Source organism: Phyllobates terribilis, unplaced genomic scaffold, assembly GCF_046119375.1.
Source record: "Phyllobates terribilis strain yellow unplaced genomic scaffold, ASM4611937v1 Scaffold_5__5_contigs__length_657084704, whole genome shotgun sequence".
In the NCBI taxonomy this organism is placed as follows: Eukaryota; Metazoa; Chordata; class Amphibia; order Anura; family Dendrobatidae; genus Phyllobates; species Phyllobates terribilis.
In genome coordinates this window covers 554897919-554917207 of record NW_027362765.1, presented here as the reverse complement: position 1 = coordinate 554917207, position 19289 = coordinate 554897919, and positions in this window count along the sequence as shown.

The window sequence follows — 19289 nt, the reverse complement described above, 5'->3', positions numbered from 1 at the left end:
TTCCCTAAAACAGGCCTTCTCTTCCGCCCCGGTGCTGCATCGCCCGGACGGCAACAAGCAGTTCTTCCTGGAAGTTGACGCCTCCTCCTCTGGAGCCGGAGCGGTACTTACTCAAAAATCATCTTCCGGGAGAATGGTAACTTGTGGCTTCTTCTCCAAACTCTTCTCCTCTTCTGAGCGCAACTATTCCATAGGAGACCGAGAGTTATTGGCCATCAAACTGGCATTGGAGGAGTGGCGTTACCTACTCGAGGGGGCTCTTCACCCGGTAATAATTTACACTGACCACAAGAACTTGGCTTACCTCCAGCATGCCCAGAGAATTAACCCGCGCCAAGCCCGGTGGTCCTTGTTTTTTGCTCGCTTTGATTTTGTTCTTCATTTTCGCCCGGCTGACAAAAACGTCAAAGCAGATGCCTTGTCCCGATCCTTTCTGGTGTCCGATCTCGAGGAAGAACCTAAACATATCATCGATCCCGCCAGAGTAATGCAGGTGGCTCCCGTGAGTCTAAATCGTCTCCCTCCCGGTAAGACGTTCGTATCAGTACCTGATCGGGAGAAGATCCTACACTGGGGTCACTCGTCTAAACTAGCTGGCCACGCCGGTCAGAAAAAGACCCTCCAGCTTATTGCCCGGCACTACTGGTGGCCTACCCTGCACAAGGACGTAATAGACTTTGTTTCTGCCTGTGTGTCCTGCGCCCGCAACAAAGTCCCGAGACACCAGCCAGCCGGTCGCCTTCTTCCGCTTCCTGTGCCTGCTGCCCCCTGGCAGCATATTGCTATGGACTTCATAACTGATCTCCCCGTCTCTGCCGGTTGTACGGTCATTTGGGTGGTCGCTGACCGCTTTTCCAAGATGGCTCACTTTATTCCCCTGCTTGGCCTCCCGTCTGCACCCGAGCTGGCTAAAGACTTTATCCGCCACATCTTCCGTCTTCATGGCCTGCCCCTCCACATCGTGTCGGATCGTGGGGTACAGTTCACCTCACGTTTCTGGAGAGCCACTTGTAAACTGCTAGACGTCACCCTGGACTTCTCTTCCGCTTACCACCCACAGTCCAATGGTCAAGTGGAGCGGATCAATCAGAACCTGACCAGTTACCTCCGGCACTTCATTAATGCCCATCATTCTGACTGGGTGGATCTCCTACCTTTGGCCGAGTTCTCCTATAACAATCACGAGAGCGTATCCTCCTCTAAATCCCCGTTTTTTGTAGTCTTCGGTCAGCATCCTCGGATTCCTTTTCCTGTCCCCACCTCTGTGGACAACCCGGCTGCGGAATCTCTCGTTAGCAAATTTTCCTCCATTTGGGAGAGTACCCGATCCGCACTCCTTCAGTCGTCCGAACGGATGAAAAGACACGCTGACAAAAAACGCCTGGATCCTCCACAATTTCGTCCTGGAGATAAAGTCTGGCTCTCATCTAAATATGTCCGACTCAAGATACCTTCTTACAAGTTAGGGCCTCGGTTCATCGGTCCTCTGGAGGTCATCAGTCAGATCAACCCGGTGGCCTATGAATTAAAACTCCCGGCCAACTTACGGATCCCTAACTCCTTCCATGTATCTCTCCTCAAACCTGTGGTACTTAACTCTTTTTCCAAGTCTACAGGTACGCCTCCTGCTCCGGTTTCTGCTGAGGATGAGTTTGAGGTAGAGAACATTCTTGCCACCAAAAGGGTAAGAGGAAAGACCTTTTTTCTAGTAGATTGGAGGGGGTTTGGTCCTGAGGAGAGAACGTGGGAGCCCCGGGAGAACATCCATGCCCCTCTTATCCTAGCTAAATTTCTGTCTGGCCTAAAAAAGGGGGGGCCTAAAGGGGGGGGTACTGTAGCGCTGGCGTCCCTGCCCTCTGCTAGGCAGGGACGCTGTTCCCCTCACCTCTCTGCTCCGTGCCCGGCATCCTCCTCCCGCTCTGCTGGCAGCGCGCGCTCCTTCCCGGCCACTGTGCTTAGGGCGCGCGCGCGCGCTCTCCCTCCCTCTTAAAGGGGCCGCGCGCGCCGTCCTAAGGTGTCCCCGGCCAATTGCTGGATGACCTCCCATTTAAAAGGCACCTCCTCCAAAATGGAGGTGCCCGAGCAATGTTGTTGCACTGTTCACTACTCTGCTTCAGCCCTCAGGTCCCGTTGCCAGTTACCTGCCAGTTACCTGCCAGTTTCCTGCCTGATCATCTGCTACCTGCCTGCTAGTCTGAGGTCCGACGGTCTGCCTTACTACTCCTGTCAGTCTGTCTAAGGACCAGCCTGCCCGCTCACCTGGGAGCGCACATCAGCCACCTGCCTGCTTGCCCGAGGTCCGACGGTCTGCCTTCCAACTCCTGTCAGTCTGTCTATGGACCAGCTTGCCCGCTCACCTGGGAGCACACACCTGCTCCCTGCCTGCTAGTCTACCTGGAGACTCCGCCGTCACGTGCTGTGACCACCTGCCTGTCCAGTGACTCCTGCTCGCTCACCTGGGAGCGCTCATCTGCTGCCTGTCTGCTAGCCTACCTGGAGGCTCTGCCGTCACGTGCTGTGACCACCCGCCTGTCCAGAGACTTCTGCCCGCTCACCTGGGAGCGCTCATCTGCCGCCTGTCTGTTGGTCTTCCTGGAGGCTCCACCGTCACATGCTGTGACCACCCGTTCATCCAGAGACTCTCGCCTGCTCACCTGGGAGCTCACGTCTATCATCAGCCGCCACAGGTCGTACCAACCCTTTATCTAGAGACTGCCCCGGTCACTTGCCGTGACCATCTGCCCGTTCATCCAGAGACTGCCCCGGTCACTTGCCGTGACCATCTGCCCGTTCATTCAGAGACTGCCCCGGTCACTTGCCGTGACCATCAGCCCGTTCATCCAGAGACTGCCCCGGTCACTTGCCGTGACCTCCAGCCCGTTCACTCAGAGACTGTCCCGGTCACCTGCTGTGACCTCCTGTCCGTCTTCCCTGGTCGCCACCCGCTCCCTTACAAGGACTGCCCCCTTGTATAGTAGCTCAGAGGTTCCGCCTCCCAGACCCGTTACAGCTTGCACTCGCACTATCAATGGAAAAAGGGTAATAAAAAGTAGATTAGAACCGTGGAAGAGGAAAACCACAGTTCTATTTCTCTGGCCTACACCCGACTCTTTTAAACAATCAGAACAATCAGGGAGAAACTATTACTTACGGAAAAAATACCAAAACCTGAATAATAGAGATTTTTTACCGTGGAATGGCAAAACCACAGTTATTGTTTACTGGTGTATACCACACTTTTTAAAATATATAGATTTGCGGCTGAACAGTGAGCGACACACTCAAACTGTTTTTTTTTTTATACCAAAGGCCCAAAACTGGATACTACAGAGATTTTACCCATAGAACTGCAAAACCACACTGGGATTTGTCTGGAGTACACCAGACTATTTTCAACAGATATATTTTTGTGTCAGAACAGTCAGGAGACACTACTGGGTTTTTTTAAGGCAAAAAAAGCGAAACACAGGATAATAGAGATTTTTTACCGTGGAGCAGCAAAACCATAGTTTTAATTTACTGGTATATACCACACTTTTTAAAATATATAGATTTGCGGCTGAACAGTGAGCAACACACTCAAACTGTTTTTTTTTTAGATACCAAAGGCCCAAAACTGGATACTACAGAGATTTTACCCATAGAACTGCAAAACCACACTGGGATTTGTCAGGCGTACACCAGACTATTTTCAACAGATATATTTTTGTGTCAGAACAGTCAGGAGACACTACTGGGTTTTTTTAAGGCAAAAAAAGCGAAACACAGGATAATAGAGATTTTTTACCGTGGAACAGCAAAACCACAGTTTTAATTTACTGGTGTATACCACACTTTTTAAAATATATAGATTTGCGGCTGAACAGTGAGCGACACACTCAAACTGTTTTTTTTTAGATACCAAAGGCCCAAAACTGGATACTCCAGAGATTTTACCCGTAGAACTGCAAAACCACACTGGGATTTGTCAGGCGTACACCAGACTATTTTCAACAGATATATTTTTGTGTCAGAACAGTCAGGAGACACTACTGGGTTTTTTTAAGGCAAAAAAAGCGAAACACAGGATAATAGAGATTTTTTACCGTGGAGCAGCAAAACCATAGTTTTAATTTACTGGTGTATACCACACTTTTTAAAATATATAGATTTGCGGCTGAACAGTGAGCAACACACTCAAACTGGTTTTTTTTAGATACCAAAGGCCCAAAACTGGATACTACAGAGATTTTACCCATAGAACTGCAAAACCACAATGGGATTTGTCTGGCGTACACCAGACTATTTTCAACAGATATATTTTTGTGTCAGAACAGTCAGGAGACACTACTGTTTTTTTTAAGGCAAAAAAAGCGAAATACAGGATAATAGAGATTTTTTTACTGTGGAACAGCAAAACCAGTTTTAATTTACTGGTGTATACCACACTTTTTAAAATATATAGATTTGCGGCTGAACAGTGAGCAACACACTCAAACTGTTTTTTTTAGATACCAAAGGCCCAAAACTGGATACTACAGAGATTTTACCCGTAGAACTGCAAAACCACACTGGGATTTGTCAGGCGTACACCAGTCTATTTTCAACAGATATATTTTTGTGTCAGAACAGTCAGGAGACACTACTGTTTTTTTTTAAGGCAAAAAAAGCGAAACACAGGATAATAGAGATTTTTTACCGTGGAACAGCAAAACCACAGTTTTAATTTACTGGTGTATACCACACTTTTTAAAATATATAGATTTGCGGCTGAACAGTGAGCGACACACTCAAACTGTTTTTTTTTAGATACCAAAGGCCCAAAACTGGATACTCCAGAGATTTTACCCGTAGAACTGCAAAACCACACTGGGATTTGTCAGGCGTACACCAGACTATTTTCAACAGATATATTTTTGTGTCAGAACAGTCAGGAGACACTACTGAGTTTTTTTAAGGCAAAAAAAGCGAAACACAGGATAATAGAGATTTTTTACCGTGGAGCAGCAAAACCATAGTTTTAATTTACTGGTGTATACCACACTTTTTAAAATATATAGATTTGCGGCTGAACAGTGAGCAACACACTCAAACTGGTTTTTTTTAGATACCAAAGGCCCAAAACTGGATACTACAGAGATTTTACCCGTAGAACTGCAAAACCACAATGGGATTTGTCTGGCGTACACCAGACTATTTTCAACAGATATATTTTTGTGTCAGAACAGTCAGGAGACACTACTGTTTTTTTTAAGGCAAAAAAAGCGAAATACAGGATAATAGAGATTTTTTACTGTGGAACAGCAAAACCAGTTTTAATTTACTGGTGTATACCACACTTTTTAAAATATATAGATTTGCGGCTGAACAGTGAGCAACACACTCAAACTGTTTTTTTTTAGATACCAAAGGCCCAAAACTGGATACTACAGAGATTTTACCCGTAGAACTGCAAAACCACACTGGGATTTGTCAGGCGTACACCAGTCTATTTTCAACAGATATATTTTTGTGTCAGAACAGTCAGGAGACACTACTGTTTTTTTTTAAGGCAAAAAAAGCGAAACACAGGATAATAGAGATTTTTTACCGTGGAACAGCAAAACCACAGTTTTAATTTACTGGTGTATACCACACTTTTTAAAATATATAGATTTGCGGCTGAACAGTGAGCGACACACTCAAACTAGTTTTTTTTAGATACCAAAAGCCCAAAACTGGGTACTACAGAGATTTTACCCGTGGAACTGCAAAACCACACTTCTGTTCCTGTGGCTTATACCAGACTCTTTTCAACAGATATATTTGTGTCTGAAAAATCAGAGACACACTTTTTTTTTGGGGGGGGGGGGGGGACACCAAGAGGTTAATAAGACGGGTATTTGTACAGTGTGTAGGAGGAAAAATAAGAGGATTTAGATGAAATAAAAGGATTTTTACTGGCCCCCGAGACCTGCAGCTAAGTCCAGCAATTTCAGAAACAGGAGCACACAGGACTGTAATGCAGCGTTTGCTGGTATAACCACTGCGTCTCCTATACAGCCTGCCTGTCTGCCTGCCTGATATCTGGGATGGATATTAGTCCTGAGAAGGACTGTTTGTTTGTTCTGGCAGCCTTTACAGACCCTACACTAACTATTTCGCAGGAAAAATCTCTCCCTAGCTCAGCAGCGCTGTCCCTACACTGTCTGATCCGGAGCGTCTGTATCCAAGATGGCGGTGCCCGGTTTTAAATACTCGAGGTGACGCTGTGCGGCAAGCCAATCACTGTAATGCCCACAAACAACATGGCTGCCGCATTACAGTGACTGGCTGGCAATCCCTGCATGTTCATTGGCTCTGTAAAGAGCGCCAAACATGCAGGGCGGAGACCCGAGCTCCCGCCCGAGTAACCCGGAAATGCTCGGTGCTCGCCAAACTTACCGAGTAGCGTGATGCTTGGGCGAGTACCGAGCAGTGTCGAGCATGCTCGCTCAACACTAGTGATGAGCGAACGTGCTCTTCACTACTCGGTACTCGCCCGAGCATCATGGTGCTCGACAAGCTCGGCGAGTGTTCTCGGGTTGCTCGAGCGGGAGCTTGGGTCCCCGCCCTGCATGTTTGGCGCTCTTTAAAGAGCCAATGAACATGCAGGGATTGCTTGCCGCGCACTGTAATGCCGTAGTTATGTTGGTTGTGGGCATTACAGTGATTGGCTGGCCGCACAGCGTCATCAGGTCTATATAAGACCTGGTGCCGCTTTGCTCGTCACAGTCTACCCTGGAAACAGGCAGAGTAGGGAGAGCTGCTGCTGAGTCAGGGAGAGATTTGCTTGTTTATAGTTAGTATAGGTATTCCACAATATATATACTGTGTATATATGCAAATGTACACTATATATATTCAGATGGATTAGTTCTCAGAAGGACTGTTAGTTCAGATGGATGGATAGAGATATATATCTCTATCCATCCATCTGAACTAACAGTCCTTCTGAGAACTAATCCAGCTGCATACAGTACAGACCAAAAGTTTGGACACACCTTCTCATTTAAAGATTTTTGTGTATTTTCATGGCTATGAAAATTGTACATTCACACTGAAGGCATCAAAACTATGAATTAACACATGTGGAATTATATACTTAACAAAAAAGTGTGAAACAACTGAAAATATGTCTTATATTCTAGGTTCTTCAAAGTAGCCACCTTTTGCTTTGATGACTGCTTTGCACACTCTTGGCATTCTCTTGATGAGCTTCAAGAGGTAGTCACCGGAAATGGTTTTCACTTCACAGTTGTGCCCTGTCAGGTTTAATAAGTGGGATTTCTTGCCTTATAAATGGGGTTGGGACCATCAGTTGTGTTGTGCAGAAGTCAGGTGGATACACCGCTGATAGTCCTACTGAATAGACTGTTAGAATTTGTATTATGGCAAGAAAAAAGCAGCTAAGTAAAGAAAAACGAGTGGTCATCATTACTTTAAGAAATGAAGGTCAGTCAGTGCGAAAAATTGGGCAAACTTTGAAAGTGTCCCCAAGTGCAGTTGCAAAACCATCAAGCGCTACAAAGAAGCTAGCTCACATGAGGACCGCCCCAGGAAAGGAAGACCAAGAGTCACCTCTGCTTCTGAGGATAAGTTTATCCGAGTCACCAGCCTCAGAAATCGCAGTTTAACAGCAGCTCAGATTAGAGACCAGGTCAATGCCACACAGAGTTCTAGCAGCAGACACATCTCTACAACAACTGTTAAGAGGAGACTTTGTGCAGCAGGCCTTCATGGTAAAATAGCTGCTAGGAAACCACTGCTAAGGACAGGCAACAAGCAGAAGAGACTTGTTTGGGCTAAAGAACACAAGGAATGGACATTAGACCAGTGGAAATCTGTGCTTTCGTCTGATGAGTCCAAATTTGAGATCTTTGGTTCCAACCACCGTGTCTTTGTACGACGCAGAAAAGGTGAACGGATGGACTCTACATGCCTGGTTCCCACCGTGAAGCATGGAGGAGGAGGTGTGATGGTGTGGGGGTGCTTTTCTGGTGACACTGTTGGGGATTTATTCAAAATTGAAGGCATACTGAACCAGCATGGCTACCACAGCATCATGCAGCGGCATGCTATTCCATCTGGTTTGCGTTTAGTTGGACCATCATTTATTTTTCATCAGGACAATGACCTCAAACACACCTCCAGGCTGTGTAAGGGCTATTTGACCAAGAAGGGGAGTGATGGGGTGCTACAACAGATGACCTGGCCTCCTCAGTCACCAGACCTGAACCCAATCGAGATGGTTTGGGGTGAGCTGGACCGCAGAGTGAAGGCAAATTGGCCCACAAGTGCTAAGCATCTCTGGGAACTCCTTCAAGATTGTTGGAAGACCATTTCCAGTGACTACCTCTTGAAGCTCATCAAGAGAATGCCAAGAGTGTGCAAAGCAGTCATCAAAGCAAAAGGTGGCTACTTTGAAGAACCTAGAATATAAGACATATTTTCAGTTGTTTCGCACTTTTTTGTTAAGTATATAATTCCACATGTGTTAATTCATAGTTTTTATGCCTTCAGTGTGAATGTACAATTTTCATAGTCATGAAAATACAGAAAAATCTTTAAATGAGAAGGTGTGTCCAAACTTTTGGTCTGTACTGTATATTCAGTGGTGATAGCAGGAGTTAGGCAGGGAGGCGGGATATGTGGCAGACTGCAGTGCATACAGCACAAGAGGGTCCATAGCACGTTCTGACTGATCCTGCTGTGACAGATATTTGTAGACATAGCCCCAGATATCAGGGGCCAGGGTTATTTTTTTTTTTATCTTAATCCTGGTTATTTGCTTAAAAAGAAAGGCAGGCAGTATATGTGACAGATTGCAGTTCTTGATACAGCACAAGAGGGTCTATTGCACATTCTGACTGCTGCTTTTACAGATATTTATAGACATAGCCCCAGGTATCAGGGGCCAGGGCTATATATATATATTTTTTTTTTATCTTAATCCTGATTATTTGCTTAAAAAGCAATCTAGTGTACACAATGTTTCTGCTCCATTTGCTTATTAGCACTGCAGAATACAGCCAGATCTTTTCCATATTATAGCGATAAAAATCCAGAAATTTGTAGTGAACGTGGAAAATATCGGCCTCCATTTACATTTATTCACACAAGGTCGCTGTGACGAATAGGAGTAGTAAACTACAGGCCCGCTTTTTAAAACCGGGGTTCTCAATCAGACGTATCACATATAACTGTGTTCCAAAATCAGCCATTTCTGGCTCCCATTTCCATTTTGTTGCAGTGTGTCAGTGAAGCCATTCACACGAGTTTGCTGTGAAGAATAGTATTCATAAACTACAGGCCTGCTTTTTAAAACCGTGGTTCTCTGTCAGACGTATCACATATTTCTTCTTTCCAAATTCAGCCATTTCTGGTCTCCATTTCCGTTTTCTTGCAGTGTGTCAGCAAAGCTATTCACACGAGGTTGTTGTGAAGAATAGTTTTAGTAAACTACAGGCCTGCAATTTAAAACCGTGGCTCTCCGTCAGACATATCACATATAACTGCGGTTCAAATCCAGCCATTTTGTAGTGAACATGGAAAATATTGTCTTCCATTTATAGATTGTAGCAGTGTGTCAGTGTACACCATTTTACAGCTCCATTTGCTTGTTCGCAGAATACAGCCAGATTGTTTTCACTTTATTCACATTACTGTATTGTGGAAGTAGAGGAACTTTTTTCAATGATCAGACGCATGTGATCCATATGGCTGCCATAATAATGCAGAAATTTTGTGAAGCATGCAAAATATTCCACTCCATTTAAAGTCAGCCACCTGTGTTTTGTTGAACCAATTGACACTTGGTCGCTGACAAATACCATACTATTAGGCGACTGCCTGAAACCGTGGCCATCAAACGTTATCCCATATGACTGACGTTATCCAGCAATTTTTGTGTGCGTGTCAAATATTACACTCCATTTAAAGTATTGCAGTTGTAGGTTCAAACCTATTCACAGTTGGCCGCTGACAAATAGCATAACTGTGAACAATGTGGTCAAAGTATTATGCCACTTTTACGGACTGACAAATAAAAACATACAAAAAACAAGCTAAAATGAAAAAAATGTTAAGAAACATTCTTTCCAGGGTAATGACTTGTATATAATGCCAAAGAAATAAAAAAAATAAAGTTATGGACTGTGGAAGACATTTATGCGACCAGAATGAACACTCATCTGTAGCTCGTGATGATACCACCTAGCAGCACCTGTCCCTATTGTAAATGCATGTAACAGCGTTATCAATAGGGAATAGAATGGATTTTAAATTTTTTGGGGCAGCAGCACGCAGTATAAGGCAATAATACCTGGCTGGATCGATGTAATACGCTATCCATACTGCGATACCTCACTCGTAAAAGAATTTCAGATAAGACAGTTAATATTCTAGAATATAGAATCTATTTGAATTGCCCTTCCCATTATTAAGGAGTGTGTCTCCTATACTGTTATTGCATATGCAGTAATTTCAAGGGCTGCCAAAAATTAGGCTAAACTCCAATACACATTTGAAGAGACGTAAAAAATAAATAAATAAATAAAAACACAGTAGGATCTTTCTTTAATATGAAAACCAGACTCGCCAATGTAATCTCAATGTAATCACATTGTTCAGCTCCTGGATCTCCTCCTCCTCTTGTTCGGCCTCCATCTCCGAAATGACCACATCAGTCACAAGCTGGAAGCACTGCAGCACTGCCTTGGCCAAGCGGCAACAGGCTGTGCTGAAGGTAATATGCTTAATGCTTAGGTGACAAACCGCCCACCGCTGCAGAGTTGTTGAAAGCTGTAACACAGCAGCCTGATCAGTGGCTTTCATCGCTGAACATACAGCTAGGCATGGTCGTGTGTGACAATGGGCGCAACCTGGTGGAGGAGAAATGACAATCGTGGTAGATACAATTTCACTCTATGCCAGTCCTTTCACCGAGCTAAAGAATATGGCTGAGGTGAAATACAACTCTCACCGAGAAGAAGGGTCAGAGTGAAAAACATTGGGCCCACCAGAGGATTTGATTCTGAGGGCCCAACTTTCTCCCCCGCTCAAGAGCCCCATAGTAGCTGTAAAGTTTGTGCTATCATGAACTTTCCTGTATCCTCACCCATCCCTTATAGACATGTAAAACACAATAGAATAATTGGCCCCATAAAAATAAATAATAATTATACTACTTGTACTCTGGGTCAATTGATGGCACTTTCTTTGTGACTGCCCCTAAATTGATGTGTTTTGACAGCTTTTGGTCCCATTTGAAGGTGTTGTGTATGCGTTTGGTTTTGGCACCCATTGAATCCAATGGCGTTCGACAAATACATTGGCGAATATTGCAAAAACGGCAATTGTAATCCGAAACGAATATTGAAATATTCGCTCGTCTCTAATCAGAAACAACCTTAAAAAAATTATGTGGGTGTTGCGTCACAGTCACCCTGGTGATATGATGGTGGAGGATGAGGAGAAGGAGGAGGGCGACATAAAATAGAACAATTCTTGAAAGGTATACCCATGTCTGCGTCTAAAGGGGTGCATGGGAATAGACCCCCAAAAAAGTCTTACTGTCACTCTTGCTCACTACTGCAACTCTCTTCTAATCAGTCTCCCTCTAAACAAACTGTCTCCTCTCCAATCTCTTCTGAATGCAGCAGCCAGGGTCGTATTTCTATCAAGTCGCTTCACCGACGCCTCTACTCTGTGCCAGTCATTGCACTGGTTAGGTTAAAAAATCACTACTGAATACAATAAAAACTTATCTATCTCACCCACCAAGCTGTCTACAGTTCTGCACCGGCCTATATCTCATCCCTCATTTCTGTGTATCATCTCCCCTCCCGTGCCCTCCGTTCTGCAACCGATCTAAGACTGACATCCTCCTTAGTCAGAACCTCACACCTCCGTCTCCAAGAATTCTCTCGTTTTCTGTAATGCCCAAAATGCGTACAACGCGATAGTCACGGTAAAGGTAGCGGAACATAAAGTCGGCCTTGTGTGCCAGACTGCCAACAGCCAAGATTTCCCTGTTCTCACCGAGAGTATGACTGTCTATGTTCTCTTCCTCCTTCGCCTCCTCATTATCACTCAATCCGCGTTGAGATGAGATGAGGCTGGGCTGAGTAGTATCACCCTGTATAGTTCCTTGCTCCGCCTGCAATGCCTCCTCTTTAATTGTGAGCAGCGACCGTTTCAGTAGACAGAGAAGCGAGAAGAGGACCCACCCACTGGGTCCCGGCTTCCACAATATTAATCCAGTGGAATGCGTCAGTGAGATGAACCGTCCCTGGCCACATTCACCTGTCCACGAGTTTGTGGTTAGGCGGTCCTTCCCACTAAAGTGCACTGGGGAGGGCACGGATAATGTTCTGGGACCCGCGCTTGTGGAAGGCGGCGATGATACCGGGTAAAATAGTGGCGGCTGGGGATCGAGTATGGACTCCTGGCCGCCGCCATGAGGTTGTGGAAAGCTTCCGCCTCCACAAGTCTAAAAGGCAACTTTTCAAGTGCAAACAAGCAGTCCAGAAATGTGGCAATTTAGTATTGCGGCCTGTGGGTGGTTGGTTGGTTGCATACTTGCGCTTGCATGCCAAGGACTGTAGTAGGGACAACTGAACGGTGATGGTTGCAAGTCTGCAAAGACAGGTGCAGGGCGGGAGGCATCTTCGCATGCACGATGGACAGGGGATTTGCATGCATGCACAACAGCAGGAGAGGCAGTGGTGTCATCCGCAGACAGAGTTTCTGGGCTCTGGCGTTCGGCCCAACTAATTGGGTGCTTTGCTATCATGTGCCTGAGCATGCTGGTGGTGGTCAGGCTGGTAGTTTTGGTGCTCTTGTTGATGCTGGCCTGGCAGATGTTGCAAATGTCCTTTTTGGGGTTATCTGAACAGTCTCTAAAAAAGAACCAGTCTCGGGAAGACCTAACAGTTGTACTGGCAACTTCCGTCTTGTTGATGTTCCGAGGAGCAGTTGCCCACCTTGTGTCTGTGGCCACCACACTGCTTGTTCCTGCCTGTTGTGGTCCTACACCTCCCTCCCCCTGTGTGCTGCTGTCCTCGCTGTGCAATTCCCCTTGCCAGGTTGGGTCAGTGACTTCATCGTCTACTGCTTCGTCTTCCACTTCCGCACCCTGGTCCTCCACCTGACTGTCTGTCTGTTGTGTTTCACCATTATCCACCTCTTGCAACAGTAATTGCACTTTCCCACCGTCACCTTCGGGTGACCATGGCTGCTCAAATCGCTACATGCAATGTTCTGTTGCCTGCTCAAAGCTGGCCGGTCGAGAGGCCCGAATCTATCGATGGAAAAGTGAACAGCTCTTGGGTTAACCCTGGACTCTAATCTCTCCTTCAAACCACATATCCAAGCTCTTTCCACTTTCAAGTGGACCAAGTGAGAGGCCAAAATCTATAAATGGAAAGATGAACAAAACAGTTCTTCGGAGTGTTCAAGTATGAGATCAGTTGTCTCAGGGCATTCGGAATGGTGGGAGGAAGGAGGATCAGGGTGAGGAAGATGCCGACTCCAAGTAAAAAAATCTCCCGGATCCACATGTTTCTCAACCACGGATCTACAAAAACAGTAGTGCATGCCCTCATCATCTCCCTTCTCGACGACTGCAACCTCCTGCTCTGTGGCCTCCCTTCTAACACTCTCGCATTCCTCCAATCTATCCTAAACTCTGTTTCCCTACTAATCCACCTGTCCCCTCACTTTTCCCTGGCCTCTCCTCTCTGTCAATCACTTCACTGGCTCCCCATTTCCCAGAGACTTCAGTTCAAAACCCTAACCATGGCATACAAAGCCATTCACAGCCTGTCTCCCCCATACATCTGTGACCTAGTCTCTCGGTACTTACCTGCATGCAACCTCCGATCCTCACAAGATCTCCTTCTCTACTCCCCTCTTAACTCCTCTTCCCACAATCGCATACAAGATTTCTCCCGTGCATCCTCCCTTCTTTGGGACTCTCTACCCCATCATTTCTGACTCTGGCCTACTGTTGAACAAAAATGGTGCTTTTTGAAGGTTTCAAGATTATTGTAATTGTTTTTGCGATGTATACCCCTTTTTCATATGTAAAGTGCCATGGAATAAATTGCACTAAAGTAATAATAATAATGTGGTCCAGACTCACGGCTACTGAGACTGGACCATGTTGAAGACAGGGTGGTGGTGGTGGCAGACTGACTAGAAGCATTATCTGCTATCCCACCAACAGCCTTTTCTCAATGCTCTGGCTTCAATAGTGGTGTTCCGCGGCCCCCTAGAAATTGGGACAGGAAGGTAGTTCGACATGATGTGGGTGTTTGTTGTGCTCCTTCAGAAGGCACAGTTTCAGAACGCAGAGGCCGTGGGCAAGATCACCATAACGTCCACTTCCCCGTCCCTTGCCACACACCTTGACCATTTTAAATGGAGTTTAATATTTGTCACGTTGCCAAAAATGTCTGTATTATTACCACAGTAATATAGGATCATGTCTGATGAGATGACCACAGTTTTAGGCAGTGACCTGGGAATCAGAGATGCTTTCAGGGGTCTTCCCCATGCTGTTCCCATGTCTTTTCAGCACTGAATGAATATGTCTGATCATGTCTCACACAGCACATGGGCAGATAAGGTAGTAAAATGTTAAAATTACATTTACTGATGAATGCAGTTTTCACGGTTGAAAGCAATGCAAAAGTGTAAAAAAAAGCATCAAAAACGCTACGTGTGAACACAGCCAAGGTGTGGAGGAGCATTTTTGTTTTTAGATATTTATTTTGCCTTATATACAAGTCATTTTCCTAGAAAGGATGTTCCTCAACATTTATCCCTGGAAAATCCATTTTGGTTTAGTTTTTGTATGTTTTGTTGTGAGTCCGTAAAAGTGGCATAATACCTCTAAAAACATTGTTGACAGCAGTGACCTGGGAGTCAGAGATGCTTGCAGGGGTCTTCCCCATGCTGTTCCCATGTCATTTGAGCACTGTTCCCATCGATTTAGGCAATTTTTATGCCCTCTGCAGACCTCAAGGGGGAGCCGTCTGAAAAATGCTCGAGTTTCCCATAGACTTACATTGGGCACGTTGCTCTGGTCGAGCACCCGAGCATTCCAATTTGCTCGACCAGAGCAACGAGTACCCGAGAAATTTAGTGCTTGCTCATCACTAATAATCGGCCCGATTGTCTCGCATGAGAGAATCAACAGCCGTATCCCCTCGGCCTAAAGAAACACTCCGATCAAAGTTTCTATCCTCTTAATATATTGCAGTCATCATATTATATAGCACTGTTTACTTACAATTGCTAATTTTGCCTTTCTAACCAGTCAATTTTTCTCTATTCCATTAGGCCTGTCACATTATGTGTTTAAAAGCTGACTAGCTGAATCCTTCTGCCCTCTATGTAGAAAAAGGAGGTAAATTTTCCCTGAATGAGTCATAAGTCACTGCAAAAGTCCCTGGTAGGGGGAATAAGGGAGCAGCTGTGTCAGAAATTGAAGAAGGGAATAATAAATGCAGGGACAGGAAACTTCCTGTTTTTACATAGAGCAGAATAAAGAGACAAATTAGCTGGGTAGAAAGGCAAAATGAGCAACTGTAAGTACACAGTGCTAAGTAATATGATGATGACTGCAAAATATTAAGAGGATAACAACTTTCATGGGAGTGCTTCTTTAAACACCTAAGGCTATGCGCCCTTGATCAGGAAATAGCAGCGTTTTGAAAGCAGCGTATTTTCACTGCGTCCAAAACGCTGCGTTCTAGTCACCGCATCTAATGAATGGCTATGGGTGAAACTACGCAGTGGAGACTACCGTCTCCGCTGCAGATAGTTAACATGCTGTGGCTCGTAAACCCACACCGCAAGTGAGGTTACGCAGCGTTAAATAGAAGCACAGTGAGTATGGGATTTCTATAAATCCCATCCAATGTGCTTGTAATGTAGAATGCAGATGAGCTGCGTCCGAAACGCTGCTCTTCCTGATCGTGGGCACATACCCTAAGACTTTGCTGCAATGTATCTATTCAAACTTGCTAGCATTGCTACATTGTCTCAAATCTTCAGGAGAGGAGAGAAGCTGTCTCCTCAGTGCTCCTCTCTGCCATCAGGCTGTCTCCTCAGTGTTCCTCTCTGCCCTCATACAGTCTCCGCGCTCCTCTTTGTCATTAGACTTTCTCCAGAGTGCTTCTTTCTGCCCTCGGGCTGTCTCCTCAGTGCTCCTCTCTGCCCTCAAGTCATCACCTCAGCGCTCCTCTCTGCCCTCAGGCTGTCAACACATCACTCCTCTCTGCCCTCAGGCCATCTCCTCGGCGCTCCTCTCTGCCCTCAGGCCGTCTCCTCAGCGCTCCTCTCTGCCCTCAGGCCGTCACCTCAGCGCTCCTCTCTGCCCTCAGGCCGTCTCCTCGGCGCTCCTCTCTCCACTCAGGCCGTCTCCTCGGCGCTCCTCTCTCTGCTCGGGCAGTCTCCTCGGCGCTCCTCTCTGCCCTCAGGCCGTCTCCTCGGCGCTCCTGTCTGCCCTCAGGCCGTCTCCTCTGCGCTCCTCTTTGTCATCAGACTTTCTTCGCAGCGCTCCTCTCTGCCCTGAGGCCATCTCCTCAGCATTCCCCTCTGCCCTCAGGCCGTCTGCTCAGCATTCCTCTCTGCCCTTAGTTGGTTTCCTCAGAATTCCTCTCTGCCCTCAGTGTTCCTGTCTGCCCTCAGGACATCTCCTCAATGTTCCTCTCTGCCCTAAGTTGTCTTTTCACCAATCCTCTTTGCTCTCACAACAAAGGTGAATCACAACTTTGAACATCACAATGTACCTTGGACCAAGGACAGAGAAGAGCATCTTAAATGGAGTTGTCTTCTTGGTAAAAAAAAAAAAAAAGCAGAGCAGAGCCACAGGTGCGGATGTGAAGCAGGGCAGAGCAGAGCCGCAGTTGCGGACGGGAAGCTGAGTAGAGCAGGGCAAGGCAGAGCAGAGCTGCAGGTGCGGACGTGAAGCAAAGCAAAGCAGGGTCGCAGTGTTAGAACCCTCCTGTTTGTTTTTTCCCTCTTGTGTTTTGCGGTCCCGTGACCATCTGCCTTTATATTCCAGCTCCGCCCTTTTGGCTGTGCTGGACTTCAGTGTTTGACTGTTTCTCTAGCCAGGTGCTTCTGTGCCTTTCTTTGTCAGTTCGTTTTGTCCTTCTGGGACCTCTATTACTTTTTTGTCTGTTTGTCTTTTTGTGTTCTGCAACAACTTCTCTGTTTAGGAGGTGTCCCATTTTTGTCCCAGTCCTTAGTTCTTTTAGGGACCCCTCCCCTTATGCTATAGGTCTTCGTTCAGACTAGCCGAAGACTAAGGCGGGTCTGTTCGCTAGGAACAGGCAGCCCGCTACATCGTAGGGATTCAGCTTAGTCTTACTGTAGGGACAGTTTTCCCTTATCTTTCCTTAGTACATGTTGCAGATCATAACATGCAGGTGCGGACGGGAAGCGGAGCAGAACCGCAGGTGCAGGTGGGAATGCCGCAGGAGCAGCCAAGCGGGAATGCGGCAGGAGAAGCCGGGCGGGACAGGGCTCAGTTCACTTGGAACAGACCGGGTCAGGAAAGTGCAGGAAGGTAGCTAGAACACAGAAGGTAGATGCAGGGGCAGAGAAACGGGACAAGCAGAGCCAGATACACACAAGGTACTTGCTGTTAAGTAGCGAGTGGACATACTCACAAACTGGAGTACAGAGACAACAGGTAGGAAATAGGTTCTGTTACAGACACTGCAGGCAAAGGGAAGGATCGGACATAGAGACAAACAAGTAAGAGGCTAGGATACAGTTCAGACAGGAACTGAGACAGGAGCGAGATACAGGTACGAGCCTGAAAATTCAGCCCTCAGGGTGGCGGAAATAGACTAGAAGTCACAGGTACAGGTAACGAGCCTGGGTACTCAGCCCCCCAGGGTGGCAGAAGAGGATAGATACAGGAACACAGGTACAGGTGTGGGTACTCAGCCCCCAAGGTGGTAGAAATAGGCAAGATAGAGGACATGACCTGGCAACTCACAGTTGCACAGAACACACTGAAAGAAAGTGTTGCTCAGGTAACTCCCACTGGTCGGGGGTGCCTTAAGTATCCAGTGCATCACAGCAATAGGCTGGGGACGCATTAGGAATGTGCGCACTGTCCCTTTAAGACTCAGGAAGTTCCCGGAGTGCCGCGCTAAGCCAGCAGACAAGAGACATGCATACAGCAAGTAGAGTGTGCAGCCTGGACTGGTAGGTAAGTTAGCGGTCTTGCATGGTGGGAGATGGTAAGCCATGCCAGCATGCCGCCAGGGATGTTACACTACCCCAGCCCTGGCGCCTGCTTCTGCTGTTTGAATGGCTGCTTTTTTTAGTGACCTGCCTGCTGTTTGAAATTTCATTCTGGGACCGTAATTGCAACGTGCGGCTGGTCTCCAATAAGGTGGTGCAAGGGGCGGCACATGCACAGATTGAGATCTAAAATGTGAAATATGGCTGGTGGGTCAGCAAGCATTTATTAAAAGTATGTAAAAATGGATTTGGGTATACTTGAGGAAGAAACATGTGAACTAACTAGGGCTTGATTTTATAATAACGAAACATGTGAACTAACTAGGGCTTGATTCTATAATAACTTAAGGCGATTTTCCAGTACTTGGACAACCCCTTCTCATTCCACATTTTTGGCCTCGTTAAAATAAAAACACTTACTCACATCCTGTGCTGACGCCGTTCCAGTGGTGTCGGCACTTGCTTTTCCGGGGCTAATGTGAGGTTATTATGTCACGTGAGCACTACGCCCGATCAGCCATGTCCCCGCCTTTGGATGTATTGAACATCAACATAAGCCAGGGCTGTGGCTGCTCTTTGACTTCCTCTTGATGTTCGATTTGTCCAAAGGTAGGGACAGTGATGCCAGTGCTGATTGGCCGCAGGGCTCACATGACATAACCCTCTCATGTGAGTCCGGGGAACATAAGTGCTGACACCACTGGAGCAGCGCCGGCTCCGGAGGTGAGTATAGATGCCTTTTTTTAATGGGACCAAACATGAAGAATGAGAAGGGATTGTCCAAGTAGTGGATGGACAACCTCTTTAAAGAAAAGAATGAGTCACATCAGAAAGCAGCTTGAAGTCCAGTCGATGGACGTAGAATCCTTAGAGGGCAGAAAAAAGTATTTTTAGAGAGCAAAGCAAGACAGACAGTAGACACAAGTCAGCCAAGTAGGGATAAGTAGCCTGAAGAGGAGGATGAGCGTGAACATATCTCTATTATAGAATAGCTTATAATGTCTTTGGTGGAGCCTACT